At 35.1% G+C, this 24100-nt stretch overlaps 1 long non-coding RNA gene across 1 annotated transcript in view; it reads right to left on the bottom strand.

Annotated features, from left to right (window-relative positions):
* Positions 1-24100, bottom strand: part of LOC137496443 (uncharacterized) — a 196366-nt gene that overhangs the window by 4927 nt on the left and 167339 nt on the right. The window contains exon 4 of the long non-coding RNA XR_011016770.2: positions 19045-19278. This is a non-coding gene — a long non-coding RNA (uncharacterized lncRNA). The remainder of the gene's footprint in view (positions 1-19044; positions 19279-24100) is intronic.

Below are 24100 nucleotides of genomic sequence, written 5' to 3'. Positions count from 1 at the left end.
TTTATTTATTTATTTATTTATTTATTTATTTATTTATTTATTTATTTATTTATTTATTTATTTATTTATTTATTATTTGTAACTTTTTAGCTAGCTAGGTACTCTGCAATAATACAAAACAAACAAACAAACAAACAAACATCTATTTACAATTGATGCCCTTAGAATCAAGTGATGATGTGCATTTTGAGGTAATTATTGTCAGTGTTTATTAAAACATCTGCTTCTGTTTAACTTGCGACAGTCTTTTCTGTTAATCATTTTAATGTGTTTTCAGTAAGTACATTCAAAGTTGTTACAAAAACAAACTCATCAGTGCAGGCTTAACTTAATCAGAAAATAAACTTTCCCATTTATTTATTTATTTATTTATTTATTTATTTATTTATTTATTTATTTGTTTATTTATTTATTTATTATTTTTTAATTTTTTAGCTAGCTAGGTAAACAAACAAACATCTATTTACAATTGATGCCCTTAGAATCAAGTCATGATGTGCGTTTTGAGGTAATTAATGCAATTACACTTAAAAAAAATCAGAATAAAACAAATAATTAATTGTAAAGAATTGTATTCTTGTAATTGTAATATTTTTTGCTATTTTTGTTTACAATTGTGTATTTAATTCAGTATACTTGCCATTATAAAATGTATAGGGTGACAAACAAAAATGGGGTGTCTAGCAAAAAATTTAATTAAACTAAATAATTATAAACTGTTTTGAGCATAAATCACGACTATCATTTATTTTTCCTCATGATTTTGTTATTAAATGAAACAACCAGTTTTTATCCATTTGTCAGCAAGCATTTCTTAATAATTTAAAATGCAATATAATTTCGCATGAATGCTTTTCTTTTAAATACTATATACTTAAATACAGGTCAAAATAAGTTTTATATTTTCACAATAGCTCTGAAATATTCTCCACAAATGAATAATCTTAATCATGTATCTAAACTTAACAGGCATTTATGTAATTGTGAAAAGTGAGACTAAAGCTCTCAGTATCAAACTCATAGGTTTCCAGCATTTCTTTTTTACGGTGCAGATGTGTGAATTAACTCTGAATGTGTTGAAAGAGAAAATAACTCAGGCTATAGATGTTTTGTGCAACACTCATGTGGTCTTCCTTGGTTATATCTCTCAAAATGAATTTAAAAAGTGTATTAGTTTCTTTATTATTATAATTATTATTGTTGTTGTTGTTATTATCATTATTTTATTATTTGATATCTTTCATTAATTACTCAGTATTTACAAAATAACTTATATATTTAAATAAAATTTAATTGAATTTTAAGTATGATTTTTATACTTTTCATATTTTTATGCCATTGAATGATGGCATATTTTAATGTGCAGTATCATTATACGTTCTTAAATTCATCTGTTGCTTTTTTATTTTGTTCTTTATTTTAGCTGAATTTTATGGAGTCAAATTACTGTCAGAAAAAACAAAACAAAAATTAAAAAAGAAACTAAAATGAATAAAAATGAATTATTTAGGTGAAATCAGACAAAAAAGTCTAATAAAAAATTGAGAAATCTGCAAAACAAAAATGTACATTTTGCTTTGTACATTAAAGTTTTGTTCCTTTACATTTTTAAAAGTAATTCTTCTGCTTGGTTTTAGCCTTTAAATACATTAAAACTTTTAAATTTAATTTTACTTCTTGGTTGGACAAATATAGACCATTAGTTTTCAACCAGTTGCCTCAGAGAACTTCAAAAAAGTCTTTCTTTCTTTCTTTGTTTGTTTCTTTCTTTCTTTCTTTCTTTCTTTCTTTTTTTCTTACTTTCTTTCTTTCTTTCACTGTGATTGTGTCTGTGTGAACATGACACCGAAAATCAGAGAAAGCGGTGGAAATGCAGCCAGAGAGAAATATAGGCAGAATATTGTCAGGCTCGCTGCGGTTTTATGATTCAGTGTCAATAAATGCGCGTTTGAGTCTGAGGGTGAGAAGAAGCCGCTTGTTTCTTGCTCTCTGGTGATTGTAGTGCAGCTCCACATGATTAGTCCAGATAATTGTGTGCTGATAATAAGAGTGTTCGTGCTCGCAGCCCTGCACTGAATACTGTGCTCAACTAGGACTGTAGGGAGAGTGAACAGAACATGAGTATAACAGAACACAAAGTAAAGTAGAGCAATGTTACATATTTAGTTTTATTTACTCAAAAAAGAAAAAAAAAGACATTTGCTGTTTGTTCAAACTACTTTTTAAAATGAGCTGAGTTTTTTTTTTTTTGGGGGGGGGGACATCTCAATTGTTTTATATTCAATTCACTTAAATTTGTAAAAACTAATAAGTTAATAAATTAACTTAATTCCTCCAACACAAATCGGTTGTGTGGAACCCAGTGTTTTCTCACATTGTATATATATATATATATATATATATATATATATATATATATATATATATATATATATATATATATATATATATATATATATATATATATATATATACAGTTGAAGTGAGAATTATTAGCCCCCCTTTGAATTTCTTTTTCTTTTTTCAATATTTCCTAAATGATGATAAACAGAGCAAGGACATTTTCACAGTATGTCTGATAATATTTTTTCTTCTGGAGAAAGCTTTATTTGTTTTATTTCGGCTAGAATAAAAGCAGTTTTTAATTTTTTAGGAACCACTTTTGGGACAAAATTATTAGCACCTTTAAGCTATTTTTTTTCTCAATAGTCTACAGAACAAACCATCATTATACAATAACTTGCCTAATTACCCTAACCTGCCTAGTTAACCTAATTGACCTAGTTAAGCCTTTAAATGTCACTTTTAGCTGTATAAAAGTGTCTTGAAAAATATCCAGTTAAATATTATTTACTTTCATCATGGCAAAGATAAAATAAATCAATTATTAGAAATGAGTTAATAAAAATATTATGTTCAGAAATGTGTTGAAAAAATCTGCTCTTCATTAAACAGAAATTGGTACAAAAAATTTAACAGGGTGGCTAATAATTCAGGGGGGCTAATAATTCTGACTTCAACTGTTTATATATATATATATATATATATATATATATATATATATATATATATATATATATATATATATATATATATATATATATATATATGTTTGTATATATATAAGTTTACATAAAAAGGCACCATTTTAAAAAAGTCAGATGTTAATGTGACTAAACTTTTTATCTTATGGATTAAGTTAGGATTATCAAATTTGTTTCTGTTATGTTTAATAGAATAATGAGAGAGAAATGTTTTGAGAAACTGTTATAACTTTTCTTGAAAGTCAAGTTTACATACAATAAGATTATTCTGCCTCTGAAAAAGCTCAGATGATGGTGACAAGGTTTTGGAAGTTTCTGATTGGCTAATTGACAACATTTAAGGTAATTGAAGGCACAACTGTAGAATAGTATTTAAGGAAAACCTCAAACACACTGCTTCCCTGTGTGACAACATGGGAAAATCAACAAGCCAGAATCGACAACAAAAGCCAGATTACAATTTGCTAAATTACAGTGGAAAAAAGACTAATTTTTGGAGACATGTCCTGTGATCTGATGAAACTAAGGTTGATCTGTTTGGCCATAATGACCAGTGTTAAATTTGGAGGACTAAGGGAAAGCTTACAAGCCTAGGAACACCATCCCAACTGTGAAGTATGGGGGCGTCAGCATCATGTTGGGGGTCTGTTTTGCTGCAGGAGGGACTGGTCCACTTCACAGCATGGCAACATTATGTAGAAATACTGAAGCAACATCTCAAGACATCAGCCAGGAAATTAAAACTTGGCCATAAATTGGGTCTTCCAAACAGACCATGACCCTAAGCACACTGCCAAATTAGTTAAAATGTGCTTTAAGGACAACTGAGTGAATGTTTTGAAGTGGCCATCACAAATCCCTGATGTCAATCCTATAGAAAATTTGTGGGCAGAGTTGAAAAAGCTTGTGCGAGCAAGACAGCCAACAAATCTGACTCAGTTACACTAAATCTGTCAGGTGGAATGGGCCGAAATTCCGAAAAAGCTTGTGGAAGGATACTCAAAACATTTGACTAATGTTATAGAGTTTAAAAGCAAAGCTAAAAAAAAAAAAAAAAAAAAAAAAACAAGAATATGCATGTAAAGAAATAATAAAAAAAAAATTCTCTCATTATTCTGGCATTTAGCAGTTGTAAATCATTAGGGTAATCTTAACGGACCTCAATTAGTGAACGTTTAGTATGATTTATTATCAGACAGAACTATCAGAAAAAAAAATTCTGGATTCAACTGTATATTTACATATTTTACACACAATCTAAAATAAGGAACAAGGAGTTGCGGCCCTTCTCTGATGATGTCAGTTTGATGGTTTTATTCATTTTCTTTTCGGTGTAGTCTCTTTATTAATCCGGGGTCGCCACAGCAGAATGAACCGCCAAATTATCCAGCATATGTTTTACACAGCGGATGCCTTTCTAGCAGCAACCCTGGGAAACATCCATACACACATCCACACTCATACACTACAGACAATTTAGCCTACCCATTTCACCTTAACCACGTCTTTGGACTTGTTGGGGAAACTGCCCGGAGCACTCGGAGGAAACCCACACGAACACGGGAAGAACATGCAAACTCCACACAGAAATACAAGGTTCGAACCAGCAACCGTATTGCTGTGAGGCGACAGCACTCCCCACTGCGCCACCGTGTTGTCCTGTCTTAGTCAAATATGATTTACTGTCATCATGGCAAAGATAAAATAAATCAGTTACTCGAAATGTCTTATTAAAACTATTATGTTTAGAAATGTGTTGAGAAAAGCTTCTCTCCATTAAACAGAAATCAGGGAAAAAACGGGGGCTAATAATTCAGGGGGGTTAATAATTCTGACTTCAACTGTATGTACCTATAATATAGGAAAACGGCCAAATTGTTCATATGTCACATACATTAAAAACCTATATCAAAACATATATCAATACATGTGTATATAGGTTCTTTCCACATGGATGTGCTCATATATGACAAGCTTATGTGGATATTTATATATCAAATTATATGAGAGAACCACAGATTCAGATGATATTCATTCTGTTATTTAACATCACAGATACTGATCACAAATCATAGTATAATCCAGACGTAACATTTTATTTTCTTGCTTAAAAAGTTTATTTTCATCCTGAGTCTGATGAGGCTTTTTCGTTTTCATATTAGTCATGAATACAGATATTTGCCAAAGCCTTGAAAATAAGTATTACGGCTCTAATTGGACTCTTTTTTTAAATGCAACGAAGATTGAAAGGCTAAAATTACACAAAGCACAGCAAAAGCTGGTGATGTTTTGACTTCTATATCGCCCTTCTTTTGCACATTTTCCTATTTATAAGTAACTTTGTAATCCCTTTTGACGTTTTACTTGGATTTTGTTCATTTTTGCCCCCCAGAATCTTGCTAGTATTTGAATTGCATGAAACAAAATGGCAAGTCTTATTAAAGGCTGCTCTTTGTTTAGAAATGGTTTTACATAATTTCAGAAACGGCTTGGAAATAATGAATAAACAATGGGTTATGTTAATGCTCGTATTAATGCAGGGCACGAGCATATAATTAAGAGGCATGATTCAAAATCAACTGAGCGGCTGTAGGTAGGAAACTACAAAGAAGACATGGTGAAATAAAAACAACAGGCCCAAGTTTGTCCGACCTGCGGGGTTAAAAACATTCATAAACTGGAAGAGAATAATCTGGGGCCGTAAACCGTATGATTTCCCACGTCTGAAAGTTTCAGTGTTACTCAGTCTTAGATGTTTGTTGAACCTTCACACTAGGAAATGCTGCATTATTTATGCAAATATTAGAAATAGGGTAATGTGTGCTTGTCTTAAAGGGATTATTTAATCAAAAATGTTAATTCTGTCGCTTTTATTACCCTCGTGTCACTCTTTCTTTGAATGATTTTGGAATGTTTTTCCGGTAAATGAAAGTGCAGGGACTGTGTTGGTGAGCATCAAAGTATCATTCAAAACTACATGAATAGTAGTCTATGCAACCTGTGTGATATAACACACTTCCAGTTTTTATTGAAAAAGAGGGAAAACATGTGTAATGTTAAATGTTCATGCTTATTTTATCAAAATTCTGCATTTTTTAAGCAGTGAAATTGTAGTATTGTAAAAAAATTACATACAGTTGAATTCTCGTTTTTAAAATATTTCCCAAATTATGTTTATCAGAGACATTTTTACAGTATGTCTGATAATATTTTTTCTTCTGGAGAAAGTCTTATTTGTTTTGTTTTGACTATTATAAAAGCAGTTTTTAATTTTTTAAACACCATTTTAAGGACAACATTTTTAGCCCCTTTAGGCTAATTTGTTTTTTTCGGATAGTCTACAGCAGTGGTTCTCAAACTGTGGTACATGTACCATAGTGGTACGTGGGCTTCCTTCTAGTGGTACGAGGATGAATCAAATATGCCATATGTACATGCTACATAAATTTAAATAAATGATCAAAAATGATTTATATATGAATATGATGACATAAAGCCTATATTTATGAGGTCCAGGTGCTGATAAACATGGAGTTTTTTCTTTTTTACTTTTTAAGAACAGTAACCTAACATTTTTACCTTTTAAAAGCACATTTTAAATTAAATGTTCTTAATATTAGGAACTAATATGCCTCGTTTTTGAACTGTACTGAGCTTTAGCTGCTTTACTGGACCTAATACGCTACTATATTTCTACACTATACTATACTATACTATACTATACTATACTATACTATACTATACTATATTTATGTACTACTCATTATGGTGGTACTTGCAAAGACAACTGAAATCTTATGAAATTTAGTCGACTAACTAGACTATAACTAAAATGATTTCAAAAGTTCCCACTTAGATATGCTTGGCATTTATAGCAGGTTTGGCATGCTTTAAACCCTGAGCTCGGAGATATTTGAGCCCAGGGCTCCCGCCCGGTCTAGAAGCATATCAGGGGATCCGAGATCAGGTAGGTCTCGATCGCTCCCCCTTTAGAAGGGGAGAAAAAGGAGGAGATGCGGTGGAAGGGGGGATTCTTCCAAAAACAAGATACAGTAGAGCAATAAGGAGAAAGTGATCCATTTATATTAAGCTAGGATCATGCTGATTGCATTATTACTGATTACGGATGAGTGGCAAGCAGTGCACAATATCACGTGCTCCTCTCGAAATTAGTTTGTGAAACTATTAAAATATTAAAATATTTTAAATTAGAAAATTAGAAAATTAAAGTATGACTAAAACTAAAACTTTCCCAGAGATGGGTTGTGGCTGGAAGGCCATCCCCTGCGTAAAAATGTGCTAGATAGGTTGGCGGTTCATTCCGCTGTGGCGACCACAGATTAATAAAGGGACTAAGCCGACAAGAAAATGAATGAATAAAACTAAAATCACTTCAAGACACTTCTCATTTGATGCGCTTGAGCTCAACCACTCTCACTGGCAGAACTGTGATAACAAACACTATTGGCTGTTTTTTTAGAAAGGGGAGGAGCTACTAAATGTCCCAACCTCTCTTCATGTTTCAGTTCTATAATTAAAATGGTTAACAAAATTAAAATATAACTAAAATGAAATTTTAGTCAAAAGTCTAAAGCCTGGTTTAAACTTCTGCGTCGAGTGATCGGCGTGACCCCCGGCACATGCAATATGTGTATACTGCTGCGCACTGTTTGTGTTGCCCTGCAGTAACACTTGTGAAATACTAGCTGGCAGTATGTGTTTATGTTACTGTGTGTCGAGTTTCTGCACTGATTTTTGTTTTTTATGAACGCTACCTTAATGTTGAAGTAGCTCAAACATGCTCATTTTGAGGCGGGAATCGGCCGACATTCATCAATCACAAAACAAACACAAACACCAGTTTCCATCTAGAGGTCCTTCACGGGACTTCACACTTGTAAACACTCACTCTATCAGGCTCATGCAGCTCTCACCTCCGCCAACACTCGTCAGCGCTAACCAAGCCGACCAATCTCAGAGCTTGCGCTACGCGTCATTGCGATGTGTAGTTACATTTTTTGAAACGTGCTCGTCAGCGATGCCAACGGCCACGGTTAGGGCTATGAGACCATGTGTAGGCTGTGCCGGAGCAAATGCATGTGTTTGACACAGAAGCAAAAATCAGGCTTAAGACTGATGCTGTGTTCACACCAGATGCGAAAAGCGCGTCAAGCGCGAGTGATTTACATGTTAAGTCAATGCAAACGCGCGAATAGACATCATGCGGCGTGATACGCGCAAATGGCGCGGCGCGGATGACGCGAATTGCTCGAATGATGTGCGAAAAAATATCCGATTGTTAAGTGGTGATGTGTTTGTGACATATCACACATTACAGTTAATTTTACATAAAGTCATAGTGTACACAACAATCTCTGGGCTTGCTGCATAACAAATACCAAAATTTTAACAATTTATAAAACAATGAATTACTTTCTGGCCATCGGATATTAGGCATGGACATATATATTGCGATTGTGACTTTCGAAAGTATTAAATCGCTTTGTAAACGTTTATTATTACCATTTCATGAATCTCCCCATTCAGTTGAATAGAGCGCTTGGACCCGGAAGCCGCTCCGTGTGACGTCACACTTAACAAGCGGATACTTCAGCGGACATTCGCGCCACGTTAACAATCAGGAGCTTGCTCTTTTGGGGGCGTGATTGTGATGTATCGCCTGTTGTGGGTGTCCCAGGGGAAATCCTCCAGCCGACACCGACAAGAAGTACATCAAACTGGGCTGGGCTCAGCCAGAAGCACCGCTGAAAACCTCCGTCAGCCAGGTTAAGTTTCTGGAAGAGTTTATGAGCTTAAAGAGCTGTTTTTCAGCCTTCATAAAGCACATAAACACTGTTATTTTCTTCATAAAATCCATGTTATCCATTTAGCTACAAAGCTGGAGTCACAGGGCAGACAGAAGCCATGCCCATCACGCGAATCCTCGTCTGTTCTGAAGTGAATTTGACACGCGAATGAAGCGGATTTGACGCGTGAATGAAGCGGGGTTTGACGCACTAATAAAGCGAGTAAACTCAAATGTTCACGCGGCTATTTACGCGCAAATAGCGTGATTTATCCACGCGTTCCGCGTCTGGTGTGAACGCAGCATGAAACTAAATCAAAACTTTCTGTCAAAATTAACTCTGATTTATTCCAAGATTACACCAAACAGTCAAAAACGCAAAGCTGACAGAAACGAAACTGCAATCAAGAATTTCAAACAAGTATTTCGAAGTTGCTATCGCAAAATAAAGCCAGACAGGCTTATCAGCAGCCTGATGTGAAACAGGCAGCCGTGAAGCATGGATTATGGTAGAGACATTTTTCTTTCTTCCTATGATTACAGATATGTGCAGGAACCACCAAAATTAATTACAGCAACCTAGACTACACAGAACCTAAAAGATACACTTTCAAATTTGAGTTTATAAAAAAAAAAAATACAAAAAGCGCCTCTTTTTTAGGTGTTTATTATAACACAGACAACATATACAGTTATTTTGAACACTTTCAGAAGTGTTTTATGAAAATTCCAAGGGTTTTCTTTATAATGACACCAAATTTTTGCATTTACACTTCTGCATGTGGATTTAGGAAGCTTTCAATTTGGGTAGGCAAAATCCCGGCGGAAATCCCGAAATAGCACTGGGGTTAAATAAACACTAAATATGATTTTTTTGTTTGTTTGCTTGTTGCAGCGTCAATCAAAACAACACGTAAATAAAGTTGAAGTATTCCTACAAATGGTCCCATTATTCCTGTACCCAGTATAAATGTGCGTTCAAGGAAACACCTCGGCCTGGTGAAGTGGCACTCGGGTCTGTTTGAATATCACACACGTATGAAACGATGAACAATAAAGGGCCAGGTAACACGTCTCATCTGTAACCCAGCTCCAGCTGCCCACATCGTGGCACACAAAGGGTTATTGAGGATTGTTGCTCGGCCGCGCAGGGCTTTTGATTTTAATTGCGGTTGCTCTCATCCGCTCCTCTTCACTCAAAGGCCCCGTTTGAAATCTAGTGCATGAGAGATGCTGTTTTCTTTTTTTCTTCTCTTCTCCTCCCCCCTTCTCTCTTCTTAAAGCTTGCGATACATTAAAAGGTGTAATCCAACTGAAATGGAAATTGCGCTTGTTGAAAACAAATGATGAGAGGAGGATGGAGGGGCCAGCGCTGTGCTCCATCATGGGGCCGTGAGGAGGTTCGTCAGAGGCGGGACCCTCTCTTTCAGACCCCGATTGTGCTGGGTTTCTTATAGTGGCTAATGGTGGAGCTGCTCGGCAGGTTGATTACAAGGTTACGGTAAACAATCCTTTTCAGCTGCACCCAGCAAAATTACATGTTGTGTTTATATGTGTGTGTATGCTTTTTTTTTTTCCCCCGCCGTGATGTGGAGTGTCAGGTGGTTGGTGGTGGAGAAGGGCCACGGGCTGCTGAATAATTACTTGCAATCAAGTGAAACAGAAGCGCCATTGAAACCTTGTTTATCTGAACACTGGGATTCTCCATGGATGTGAATCGCGCTATATTTAAAGTCTTGTGGCTTGTGTTTGTGGCACTTAACATACAAAAAACAACAGAGAAAAAAGCAATGAAGGATGGAGAAACTTTTCAGAAATTGCTTGGGGATTTTAGAATTACAGTGGAAGGCAAGTAACACATTAAACATTCTATTAAAAATGGGTTAGGATAGCCAGATAACTTCTTATAAGAACTAAAATTATATTATGGTATTATAATGATGATAAAACTGACTGGCCAGTCCAAGCCTTTAGGTGACCCTAAGCAGAATTTCATCTCAGTGCAACCAGTCAGGATGGCTGAGGTGTGACGTTTCGACAATGTCGAGACCCTGAAGTACAAGTGTTTCAAAACAAATTACTTTTCTTAAAAAGTAACAAATTTAGTTGTTTTTTAAAAGTAATTTAAGATTGAAATATATTATTTTCTCCCCAACACTGTTTATTTTAGTCCTCAGTTGTCCTGAATAGCTTCAACAAACCTTTTGTGTTCGACAAGAGTTAACCAGTGACCTCTTGGTTGGAAATATGTATTCAGAGATGTATTAAGTACTGGAGACCCAGACTTAAGTATAAGTACGAGTGCTCTATCAAAAAGTGACTTGAGTAGAAGTTGAAGTGCTCTTTAAGCACACACTTAAGTGGAAGTACTAAAGTATTCAACATTTTTTGTACTGAAGTATTGCAAGTAGTTTATTTCAAAATGTACTACTCAAGTACTGAAAGTAAAAGGACAAGTATTGTGTACTGTAGTTATTAAAGAAAGCAGTCAAAAGATATATTGTTTTGTTTATTTTAAATATCTTTTTTTGGGGCACGTGATTAAGCAGAACGAAAAGAAACATGGACTACGATACTGTTTTCTCTCGCGCTTGAACCTCAGATCTGACAGATTATAATGGCTTTAACACACACCTTTCAAAGTTATGTGTCACAAAAACACCCTGTAATCCACTTAAAACGCTATTAAAACCCTTTTTCAGATCGCAAATTATCGGTTGTGAACACTGTAAACTGAAGTTCTAAACAGTCTACCAGAAGATGTTGGTCTCTATGGCGCCCTCCATGTAACAGCCAAGTAAAAGGTCTATAACTGTAACGAGTAAAGGTGTGAATCTACACTGGGCTCACGGTTTGGTTCGGTTATGGTTATCATGCCATGGATTCGGTTCAATTTGATATCTCGGTGCATCTCGGTGCACTGATAATGCTTTCTATACATAATTAGATTTTTAATACACAACACAAGATTTTTTTAAATTAAAATCTATAAATATATTTATATTTGTATACTATTTGTAATACAATTTTGTTCTTTATCACAGTAGTAAGATGTATGAACTGTACCCTTAATTTGATATTATCCCACTTTCTTTCTGAGCACTTACAGGCCAGGTCTTACACCCCTATGATTGGTTATTGTCTTCATCGCTTAACAGAAAGGGCTGCGATTGGCTTTAGAAATGAAAGCGATGTTCACCGATGGTGGGAAGAACAGCCGTGGTTACAGTCTAATGCGCATAATACGCGATTATCGCAGGCAATCCATGATAGACACAGTGGAGAAAACTCGCACCTCAGGCACGCTCATGTCTGGATCCACATGTATTGCTTTAACAGCCAAGAGGAGAGGAAAAGGTACCTCACAAACAAGTCAGCGGGTCAAATGTCTAAAGGGAGATAGAGAGGTAAAGATGGAGTTTAACAGCTTTTCTCCGTAGTAGTGAAAGAGTGGCTCGTGTGCTGTGCTGTGTAGTAAGAGCATTATTTACTCGCCCTTGCCTCCTCCATAGTATCCGACTGCGACATTGTGCATACCTGTTGGATATAAATGACGTCAGTATGTAATAACCGGTTATAATCTATTACTGAACCGATATTAATAATTTTGACATCCTTAGTAACAATGCAGCATATTAAAAAATCTATCAGAGTAAAAGTATTAAACTCATCGAAAATATGTACTGAAGTAAAAGTGGAAGTAGGAGAAAAAAACAACACTCCAGTAGAGTACAGATACAGACGTTTAGTAGTGCAGTAGTAAAGTAGTTTGACTTCGTTACTAAACATCTCTGGATGTATTGCATTTCGAACGAGGAGTGAGACAAATGAAAGCCAGCTCTCAGTCTTATTAAGTGTTAAATAGGCTGCTCTCTGGTTTGGCATTTGGCATAATTTGTTTAATTTGAAGCGGTTCCCCTCTCAGCAGGTAGGGGCGTGTGGTGTGTCCCGCTGGAGGCTGTGGGGTTGAACGAGAGCTCAGGTTTGACGGGCCTGTAAGGTTTGACTTCTTTTCTCACAGCCACAGATCCTCTGGGTTTACCTGTAGTCATGAGAAGAATAACTGCTGTACTCTGCTTCACAAAACTCTTATTTAAATATGAATTTTATTCAAAGATTTATTCATTCTAAAGCTTTGAAAAAAATACATACTGTTCCCTCTCTTATTAAATTTGGCTTACATATAATTGATTAGAAATTTTACTAAAAGTAGCTTAAATAGCATGCAATCTTTATTGTGAGTTTCACCTGAATTCTTGGTTGAAATTTTGGCATAACAATTATTTTAAAAATTAAAAATGTGCTGTCATGGTGGCCCAAGGGGTAGCACGAGCACCTCACAGCAAGAAGGTCGCTGGTTTGAGCCATGCCTGGGTCAGCTGGCATTTCTGTGTGGAGTTTGCATGTTCTCCTTGTGATCATGTGGGATTTCTCCACGTACTCCAGTTTCCCCACAGTCCAAAGCAACCCGGGTTCATTGTGGAAATGTAGCCCCGCGGACGTTTCTGCGGACCGCAATTTACGTCCCGGGAGGTACGTATTCGAGTGTTTTTTTGTTTTCGCGGATCCGCGAAAAAAAAAAAAGCAAAAGCCCTCGTCTTCGATTTCGACCGCGTTTTCGGATCCCTCCGCGTTCTCGCCCTTATTTTCCGGATTCCGTTTTTCGTCTTACCTGATTTACGGAACCCGCCGTTCCCCGGACTCGATCCCGGTCGTCGTCCACCGCGGCCGGCTCCGGCTCGTCCTCCTCCTCCTCCTCCGGGGCCTCCGCTCCGCCGACGCAACGCTGTGAGCTAGGCGGACGAACTGATTGCGTCGGGAAAGCCCTCCACTCGGAGGCGAGCCGTCGGCCGGCGAGCGCGAAGAAGAGGGGCGGAGCGGCGCCACACCGCCCTGCAGCGTTCGCTCGAAAAAAAAAAAACGCGGCCTTTACGTACCTCCGGCCACGTAAATCGAGGTCTCCAGAAACGTCCGCGGGGCTACAATTCCAGAATGAGCTTGGGTTGGTCCAAAGACATGCGCTATATGAGAATTGGGTGAGCTAAATTGTCTGTAGTGTATGTGTGTGAATGAGTGTGTATGGATGTTTCCCAGTGATGGGTTGCAGCTGACAAGGGGATCCGCTATGTAAAACATATGCCGGATAAGTTGGCGGTTCATTCCGCTATGACAACCCCAGATTAATAAAGGCACTAAACTGAAAAGAAAATGAATGAATGAATGATAAAAATGCTTAATATTCATGTATTTGTGTTCTGACATTGTTTTCCTCTTTCTTTTTTATTGTATGCTTTATTTAATTCTTGACTGGAACCTTGGCAAAATAAAATGAACATCAATGTTTATTTTATTTAACTCCACACTTGACGCTTGTTAAAAAACAACAACTAAGTACTATTTAATGTTTTAAAGCATTTTCTTGGGAGTAAACCTTGAAGCTTCTTTTTGAAGTTGGAAGCTCAGCAAAATAAATCTGCAATATAAATGCTAAATACTTCCTAAATTCTGTTAAGCACAGATTCTCCATTTTTTGAGTGAAACACAACTTATCAATTCAATGTAATATCAATTACATTTTACTTGAGCTCAGGCTGTATTTTTTTTCTTTTACTTTTATATTAATGTTTTTTTATTATTTTATTCAATGATTTAAACATGGCAAGATCTGTTTTAATATCTGATTTAATAAGAACAAAGATTTCTTATGCACTATTAAACTGAGCACAACTGAAAGTTAAATCCAAATACGCACATGCAGATGCACGCCCACACACACACATACACTAATATTTGTGTATAGTGTAATGACACAGATATGGACTTTACTTTTTAAAAATGGTTTACGAGAACATGTCTTGTGTCCTTGTAATTCTAAACACTCAAAAAATTATATTTAAGGCTGTCTTATGACATTTTTATTTTTGTTTCCTATAAGGCTTAGGAGAGGGTAAGGCCATATAATAAGTGAAAAAAAGGCCTAAATCCTTTACACAGCAGATCTCGCAACTCGATTTGCAATTAGAGGGATACAATGTTTGCTTTAGCTCTACTATAAAAGGGTCTGAGGGTCATATTAGACAGCAATTTAACTTTTTTAAAATCAAATCTCCTATGTCACAAAAACTGCTTTCTTTCATCTGAGAAATATCCATAAGTTATGAAGTATGCTATCCATCTCAGATGCAGAAAAGCTAGTCCATGTTTTTATGACTTCTAGGCTGGATTACTGTAATGCTCTGTTTGCTGGCTGCCCAGCATCCTCTATTAACAAACTTCAGCTAGTACAAAATGCAGCTGCCAGAGTTCTTACCAGGTCTAGAAATTATGATCATGTCACCCCAATTTTATCCTCCTTACACTGGCTGCCTGTTAAGTTTCATATTGATTTTAAAGTATTGCTTCTTACCTATAAAGCTTTAAATAATCTAGCTCCTCTTTATCTAACCAACCTTCTGTCTCGCTACAATCCAACTCGCTCTTTAAGATCACAAAACTCAGAGCTTCTGGTAGTACCTAGAATAGCAAAGTCAAGTAAAGAAGGTCGAGCCTTCTCATTTATGGCTCCTAAACTCTGGAATAGCCTTCCTGATAATGTCCATGGTTGCATAGTTTGCGATCTGTAGAGCTATGCATCGATGGATTTGCTTTAGGTTCAGCTTCCAGCCTCCGCCACTGAGACTGCAGCTCTGCACAAGACGTTTGGCCAGCGGAGAAATGGTAATGATCGAGCCCAACTATGCCTGGTTTCTCTCACGGTTTTTTTTTCTTCTTCACTTTCGACAAATGGTGAAGTTTTTTTCCTCGCCGCTGTTGCCACTGGCTTGCATGGTTCAGGATCTGTAGAGCTGCACATCGATGGATTTGCTCTTCAGTGTTTGGACTCTCAGTAGTGATTATTAAACCACACTGAACTGAGCTAAACTGAACTGAACTTAAACACTGAAAATTGAACTGACACGGTTTTTATTTACTATGATCTTTTATGTGAAGCTGCTTCGACACAATCTATATTGTAAAAGCGCTATACAAATAAAGGTGAATTGAACTGAATATTGCTATACTTGTGGGGACATTTGGTACACACACACACACACACATAGTGAAACACAAGTGTTCCACCACAGGCGCATGTGAGCAAAAGTCTGGCGGAGCTGGAGATTTGTTTGCTTTGTGTGGTTTAGTATTTTGATCCCGTTGCTCAAATAAAGCGCTGGTGTGAGTTCAGTAATCTGACCTCAGCGGGTTCAACCTAAAACACCTGATTACCATTCATCAGGTCAATTCCAATCATATTCCCCAGTCTCCAGATATGCCTCTGTAGAAATATCATTTATTTCGCTGGTGTATTGCAGATCCTCTTCTAAGACTAGACGTTGAGGCCGCAAAGCTTTGGCCAAATGGGACAAATAGATTTAATGAAAATAGTACGTGGAGAGAAAACAAACACTGCTTTGTGTCACTGAAAACCCCAAGAGAGGATACCAAAACACCGCCTCGTGTTTCTACTGCACGCCGTCCAAAACCGTCATATTAATATTATTATTACTATCACAAAATGCATATCGATGTTCCTTAAAGCAGATTATGCTAACCGAAATCCAATGACCTCCTTGTTTACACAAGTTATGCTAATTGAATTCATTCACTTGGAGAATTTGTCAGCATGACAGTAAGATATTAAAATGTGATGAGATTACTCATGTTCGCGGTCGGCTTTAAAACAAATGAGCTCACTTGTCCGACACGTTCAACGCAATGACATGCACATAATTTTATTTATACCTTAAGCATATGATAATGAATAAAGTGCATCCTAATAACATGGAAATGATATTCCGGATCATCGGGAACATCTGCATGTAGGTTGGTCGGAACACGTTAGGATCAAATAGAAGGTGTTTACTCACCAGATGATTGTTTTATCATGTTTAGAGTGTGTTTACGTGCACCGTGAAACATGCTAGGTTGCACACAGTAGATCTGTGTTGGGACAACATGAAAGAATTAAGTTTTGTAAATTGTAATTTTTTTACAAATTTAAGTGGATTGAACATGAAAATATTAAGTTGTCTCAAAAAAAAAAACTAGAATTGTGTTGCTTCAGCTCATTTAAATACAATAATTCATTTTCTTTTTAGGCTTAGGGGTCATCAGGGGTCGCCACAGTGGAATGAACCGCCAACTCATTCAGCATGTTTTACACAGCGGATGCCCTTCCAGCTGCAACCCAGTACTGGAAAACACACATACACTCTTACATTCACACATACTCATTCACAACGGTCTTTTTTTGTTTATTTAATTCACCTATAGTGCATGTCTTTGGACTGTGGGGGAAACCGGACAACTGAGCCACCATGTCACCCCCATTTGAGCAAGCAGCAAACATAATTGTTTGAGCCTGTTGATGATGTGGTAAAACAGAAATGTTTTTCCATAGCTTTTTGAACTTGCTTTTGGATTACGTTTAAATGTCCCTCTTTTGATAATAATTTTACTTAGATCACTCTTGAATTATATAACCGTAAGTTCTTACTTTGAAAAATGTGAAAAATTTCTAAAATTATGATTTGCTGCTCAAAAATAACACATTTGATTGATGAGCATAGTTACTCAATAAAAGTCTAAAGTACTATAATAATTATGAATGAAAAAAAAAGTGATTCCAAGGATTTAGATGGTATAGTATAATGTATAATGTTACAAAATATTTTCATTTCAGATAAATACTGATCTTTGATTATCAACAAATAATTATGGAAAGAATACTCAACTGTTAATAAATATTGATACAAAAATATAATAATTATCAACAACAACAACAATAACAAAAATAATGTTTTATAAGAAATTCTGAAGAACCATACCATCGGAATGATAAATAATGATGCTAAAAATTCCACTTTGAAATCACATTAATAAATGTTCACATTATGTCTGATAATATTTTGTCTTCTGGAGAAAGTCTTATTTGTTTTATTTCGGCTAGAATAAAAGCAGTTATTAATTTTTTTAACACCATTTTAAGGACAAAACTATTGCCCCCTTTAAGCATTCCCCAACCCCCCACCTCCAACGCCCCCAGTTTTATGTTTAGAAATGTGCTGATGTTGCCCCTGTTTATTTTCCCCCCAATTTCTGTTTAACGGAGAGATTTATTCAACACATTTCTAAACATAATAGTTTTAAAAACTCATTTCTAATAACTGAATTATTTTATCTTTGTCATGATGACAGTAAATAATATCTGACTAGATGTTTTTCAAGACACTTCTATACAGCTTAAAGTGACATTTAAAGGCTTAAACTAGACTAATTAGGTTAACTAGGCAGGTTAGGGTAATTAGGAACGTTATTGTATAACGATGGTTAAAGATGACCTTAAAAATTTTGGGCTTTTAAAAAAATAAAAGCGGCTTTTATTCTAGCTGAAATAAAACAAATATAACTTTCTCTAGAAGAAAAAGTATTATCAGACACACTGTGAACATTTCCTTGCTCTGTTGAACGTTATTTGGGAAATTTTTAAAAAAGAAAAGAAAAGAAAAATCTAAGAGGGGCTAATAATTCTGACTTCAACTGTATATACAGTACAGCTATTTGAAATGGTAAAAATAGTTCACCATTTTATTGTTTTTGCTGTGGATCAAATAAATGCAGGCTTGATGAGCAGAAGAAAGTAAAACTTTTGAACACTAATACAAATAATCAAAACCCAAATTTTACCTGCATGTTTACCAACATCCAAGAAGTGTGAAGATGAGAATATGTGATTAAAATATAGAATCGATAATATTTTTAAATATCAAGTAAATATTCAAGTTCAAAGTGTTTCGACAAGCATTATTTTCTCGAAATCCCACACAAACAAACATAAGCATGAATCCAGAAATAACATAATCAAAGTTTAAGAATTTTTTTTGCCAATTATGCATCAGTTTACTAACTTTAGCTACTGCTTTTGGATTACGTTTACTCTGACTACTTCTGAATTACGCTGTAAATATTCTGACTTCTTGGAATACTTTTATTTATTCTCACTACTTTGAATTACTCTTGACATATTTTGATCTTATTTTCATTCATTCATTCATTTTCTTGTCGGCTTAGTCCCTTTATTATTCTGGGGTCGCCACAGTGGAATGAACCGCCAACTTATCAAGCAAGTTTTTACACAGCGGATGCCCTTCCAGCCGCAACCCATCTCTGGGAAACATCCTCACACACACTCATACACTACGGACAATTTAGCCTACCCAATTCACCTGTACCGCATGTCTTTTAACTGTGGGGGAAACCAGAGCACCCTGAGGAAACCCACGTGAACGCAGGGAGAACATGCAAACTCCACACAAAACCGCCAACTGAGCCGAGGATCGAACCAGCGACCTTCTTGCTGTGAGGCGAACATGCTACCCACTGCGCCCACTGCGTCGTGATCCTATTTTACCTTTACATTTTCTGTTTTGGATTACATTTACTGTGACTACTTTTGGATTACACTTTAAATATGCTGACTACAGGAAAAAAAAAAAAACATCATTTTACGGTTTATTTCCGGCAGCTAGGGGGCTGGAAAAAAACGGTCAGATAACGGCTGTTAAATTACAGATATTTACCGTAAAATAACAGACAATAAATTACTTCAATTTACTAGAAATTTAAAGTTAAGAAATTTCTGTAATTTAATATGCATTATTTTACAATAAATTTCTGTAATTCAACCCAGCTGCCGGATATAAACCATAAAATTACTGATTTATTTACATCGTACTTCTTGGGCCACATTTAAGTATTCTGACTACTTTTGAATTACTTTTTACATATTTTGACCTTATTTTACCTTTGCGAATATATGACAAAAAATAACATACTGTACCAATCCCAAGTGCAAGTTATCAGTCAGTTAATATAAAGCTGTAACTGTACAAAACGGCAAAGAAGAGTATCTTTTCACACTCCCATACTACACACTCCTCACCACAATGATAGAAAACAACCAGTCTTTAATCTCCCGCTCCACATCTGGACAACATCTGCACATAAACATTTCCAAATGAACAACAGAACACCAAAACCAGTAGTTCACAACCAAACTTTGAGTCACACACGGCGATTCAGGGTTTGTTTGTGCGTCTAGTCGGTGTGTCTTGTGTATTTCTGCTGGTTGTATGATCTCGTGTGCGGGTTCGGTTCCTCCTTTACCTCGTCTAACCAGCCATTAGTGGGATTGCAGGCCTCCAGCATTTCAAACACCTTAATTAGTTATTCAGCTCCTTATTTGTGTTTGCTTCCCCCTCCGGCACCTAATTAATGCTTAATGGAAACTGCTGAACTGAGCCTGTGGAGACTCATGAATATTGAAATTAGCCTCAACAATTTTAAAAAGGGTTGCAGGGGATGGAGGTAAAAACTGCTCGCCGAGGTACTCATTACTTTTGTGGGATTCCAGTCTGTGACACATGGACTTTTACTAAAAAACATAACTTCATGCCATAGAAATAAAAATGGATGAAATAGGAGTGTTTAACGAGCAAATTTTAGCGTTCCGCTTGAAAATTTCAGGCTTAACTCAGTGTGATGCTTGATTTTTTTTATTGTGAATTTTTTAATGGTTGAAAAGCTTTTTTCAATGGTTAAAATAATTATTTGAAATTGTAAACAAATATTATGGAGTATTTTAACAAGGGAAATACTATTCCCAAAAATATAAAAATTTCACATTTTATTCAAATTTCATCTTAGCTGTTTAATTCATTTAATTTTTATTTTCACTTTGTAATAAATAGTAAATTTAGCAATTTGACGCAAAGTTGACCACTTTTAAGCAAAAAGCTTTTAAATAAAATAAATGAAACCATGTTTATATGTTTTTGGAGCTTCTAGATAATACAAATGCTCTCTTTTTGTTTCAAAGTATCACATTTAAATTCTTTGTCCTAAAAATGATTTAAAAAGACTAGAGTAAAAAATATTATACACCATTTTTAGTGTACACTTTGGTTTGTTTTAAGCTGTCAATATAATTAAAATTAGAATATGTTTAAAGAAATGATACATACAGTTTCAATTTATTGTCCATTCAATTCAATTACTTCCTGTTTCTTTGTAATTGTTTGTGAATTTTACATTAGCATTGTTTGAGACATTTTATTTCACAACATTTTATTCATACAGTCAAGGCCAAAATTATTCATACCCTAGGGGTATGGATAATTTTGGACTTGACTGTATATGTTCTTGTGCACTGTATGTATAAATGAAGAGTTCAGATGCAAAAACCTCTAAGTGACATCTGAAATTTCCATCGAAAATTAACATTTTTCTCAGCCTCTTTTGTTTATGTTGAGATGTTTCAACACCAGGAAAAGGACTTATTCTTTGCCATTAAAGTGATATCAGTGAACATACACACAGGATTTTGATAAAAAAAGTTAATTATAAAGAAAAAATTTAGAGAGCATTTGAGCCTGATCTCACGAGAAAACGTAAGTATTTTACGATTTGTCAGTTTGGTGGCTAATTCATACGAATTCGTACAAGATGAGTTGTACGAAAATACCATTTTAAAAAGGAGGCGCGGCACCTAACCCCACCCCTAAACCCAACCGTCATTGGGTGATGAGCAAATCGTAATAAATTGTACGAATTACATTAATTGTACGAATTCGAATAAATCAAAAATGTTACGAATTGCCGTGAGATTGCGTTTAGCATTTAGAGGTTTTTGCATTTAAATTCTTTAAATGTCTTATGCACCGCTACAGAGGGCTAAAATGTAATTGTCTAAAGTATATATTGCTTATAAAACTTTTGTAGGATTAGTATAACAGTACTTTTTTTTTTGCTTTTCTGTGTTTTTTGACAAAATGTAACTATTATTTATTAATATATCAAATGTACAATGCTCAGCATATATTAGTACACCCTCACAAATCTCTCTTTTAAATTCATATTTTTAATAGGAAGCTATACAATATTAAATTGTGCATATATATTAATACATTAAAATAGTCAGTACTGAAGCCGAATCTGAAGCTTATCTAACAAAATAGCTTCTGATAATGGTCCAAAAACTAGTACACCCAAATTTATGTTATAGAAAAATATGAAATATACATTTAAAAAAAGGAAAAAATTAGAAGTAAAAAAAAATAATAAAAATTTAGTTGGAGATAAATACATCATCTCATATAAAATCATATATTTATTAGCTGTGATAAAAAGCCAATGTCTCAATGCAGAGTTAAAACAGTCAGTTGTTTTGAGCAGTTCAAAGGCTGAATTTAAATCTGTGATATTCTTTTTATAAATTCATAATTATAGTATATACAGTGCTCAGGATTAAAGGCTACACCCCATTTTTAAAAATGAATATTTTTATCCATTTCTCAGTAAATATAGGCAATGTATACTTGTAGGTTGTCATTTTTATTTGCAATATTTTGCTTAAATTTAATTGTATTATTTAATCTTTAAATTTCTAAATATGTTTGGTGACTGAAATATTATTTTCATAAATATATCTGTTTAATAAATCTGTTTTGTTAAAATACACCAGTATGCATTGCCTATATTCACTGAGAAATGGATACAAATATTCATTTACAAAATGGAGTGTAGTCTTTAATACTGAGCACTGTATACACTATAATTATGAATTTATAGAAAGAATATCACAGATTTCAATTCAGCTTTAGAGCTGCTCAAAACTGTTGATTTTAACTTTGCATTAAGGCATTAGCATTTTATCACAGCTAATAAATATATGATAAATATTTAAACAGATTTTGTATTTATCTCCACATGTTCTCTGTTTGATAAACAAATATAAGACTGAAGTTACGTGCATATTCCAGTACCAACAGAGAGCATTTGCCAGAAAAACTTGCATTGGTTAGCACTTTTTATCTATGTTGGCATTCATACTTGTTTTAATTTTCCCTTTCTTTCATATTTGACCTTAAAAGCCCTTTGTTGTAACTTCTACAACTTTTCTTCTCCGCTTTCTTCCACCTAGTTTTTAAAGTATTTGAAGTAAACATCTACTGGCCTTATTAGATATACATGTTTATTAATGTTACCTTGCAGTGATGATCTGTCATATCCCAGCGCTGATGATTGTATAAATGTGGAAAATCATTTTAAAATATACACTAAATATCACTGCTTACCATATATTATGAACGAATGTACAATTCAAATGGCCTTTATTTAAATTTGTAACATTTCCATTGTCGCGATTATTCACGCGACTTCACAGTACAACTGAATATGTAAACACAGCTTCATTTGAATATGATTTATGAAAATGACGCCACTTAATTTATACAAACAGGACAACAGAGGCCTGCTTTAAGACCAGTGGCCAAATCAAAACCAGCACGCAAGTCACATCTCTGTGAAAAAAATAATAACGATACAAAAAAAAAAGGTTATTCAATTGTAATTTGACTTGTGACAGGGCCGGTAATTCAGCCCCAGAAAACGTGCCTATCAGTGTGTTCTGAATTAGCATAACGAGGACTCTTCTATTTCCACCAGCGCGCTTTTGTTGACGTCTCCAGTAGTGCGAGCGCAGTTCATCTGAGCAGATCTTACTCGGAAAATGGCCGGATGACTGTCTGCTAAACAAAATCAACCAGGCAATAATAGCTTTCGCCCGCAGAGAATTTTGCTGAGGCTTGTATTTGTGTGCGTGTCTGACATCTGAATACTGAAAGACTGTTGTTAAGAAAAGTTTACACATTTCAACACTTTACATCCATTTCACACACACACACACACACACACACAAATCCATTTTGTTTGTTCAAACTACTTCATGTTCAATGCACTTACATTTGTAAAAACTAATTATTCAACTTAATTCCTTTATGTTAATTCTAAATAATTGTGTGGAACCCAGGATTTATTTAGTTTTTACAGTGCATAATGTTGAGGATTCCACTTTCACATTTGAGGTAGTGTATTTTGTCTGTTTAGAGAATCAGATTTTTTAATGAGATTCATTTGGAAAACTGAAGTTGTTTTTAAGAGGCCTGCGTTTGTATTTGTGTGTGTGTGTGTGTCTGAGAGACTTCTGCTAGCAAAAGTTTACAAATTTCAACAGTTCACATTCATTTCACACTCAAAAAATGACGTTTGCACTATGTTCAAACTACTTATTCAAAAAGAGCAAATCTTGAGTTATTTTGTGGGGCAAATTAATTGTTTTGTGTTCGATTCACCTACATTTGTTAAAACTAAT

This window comes from Danio rerio, chromosome 9, assembly GCF_049306965.1.
Source record: "Danio rerio strain Tuebingen ecotype United States chromosome 9, GRCz12tu, whole genome shotgun sequence".
Classification (NCBI taxonomy): domain Eukaryota; kingdom Metazoa; phylum Chordata; class Actinopteri; order Cypriniformes; family Danionidae; genus Danio; species Danio rerio.
This window is presented reverse-complemented; position numbering and strand designations above follow the sequence as displayed.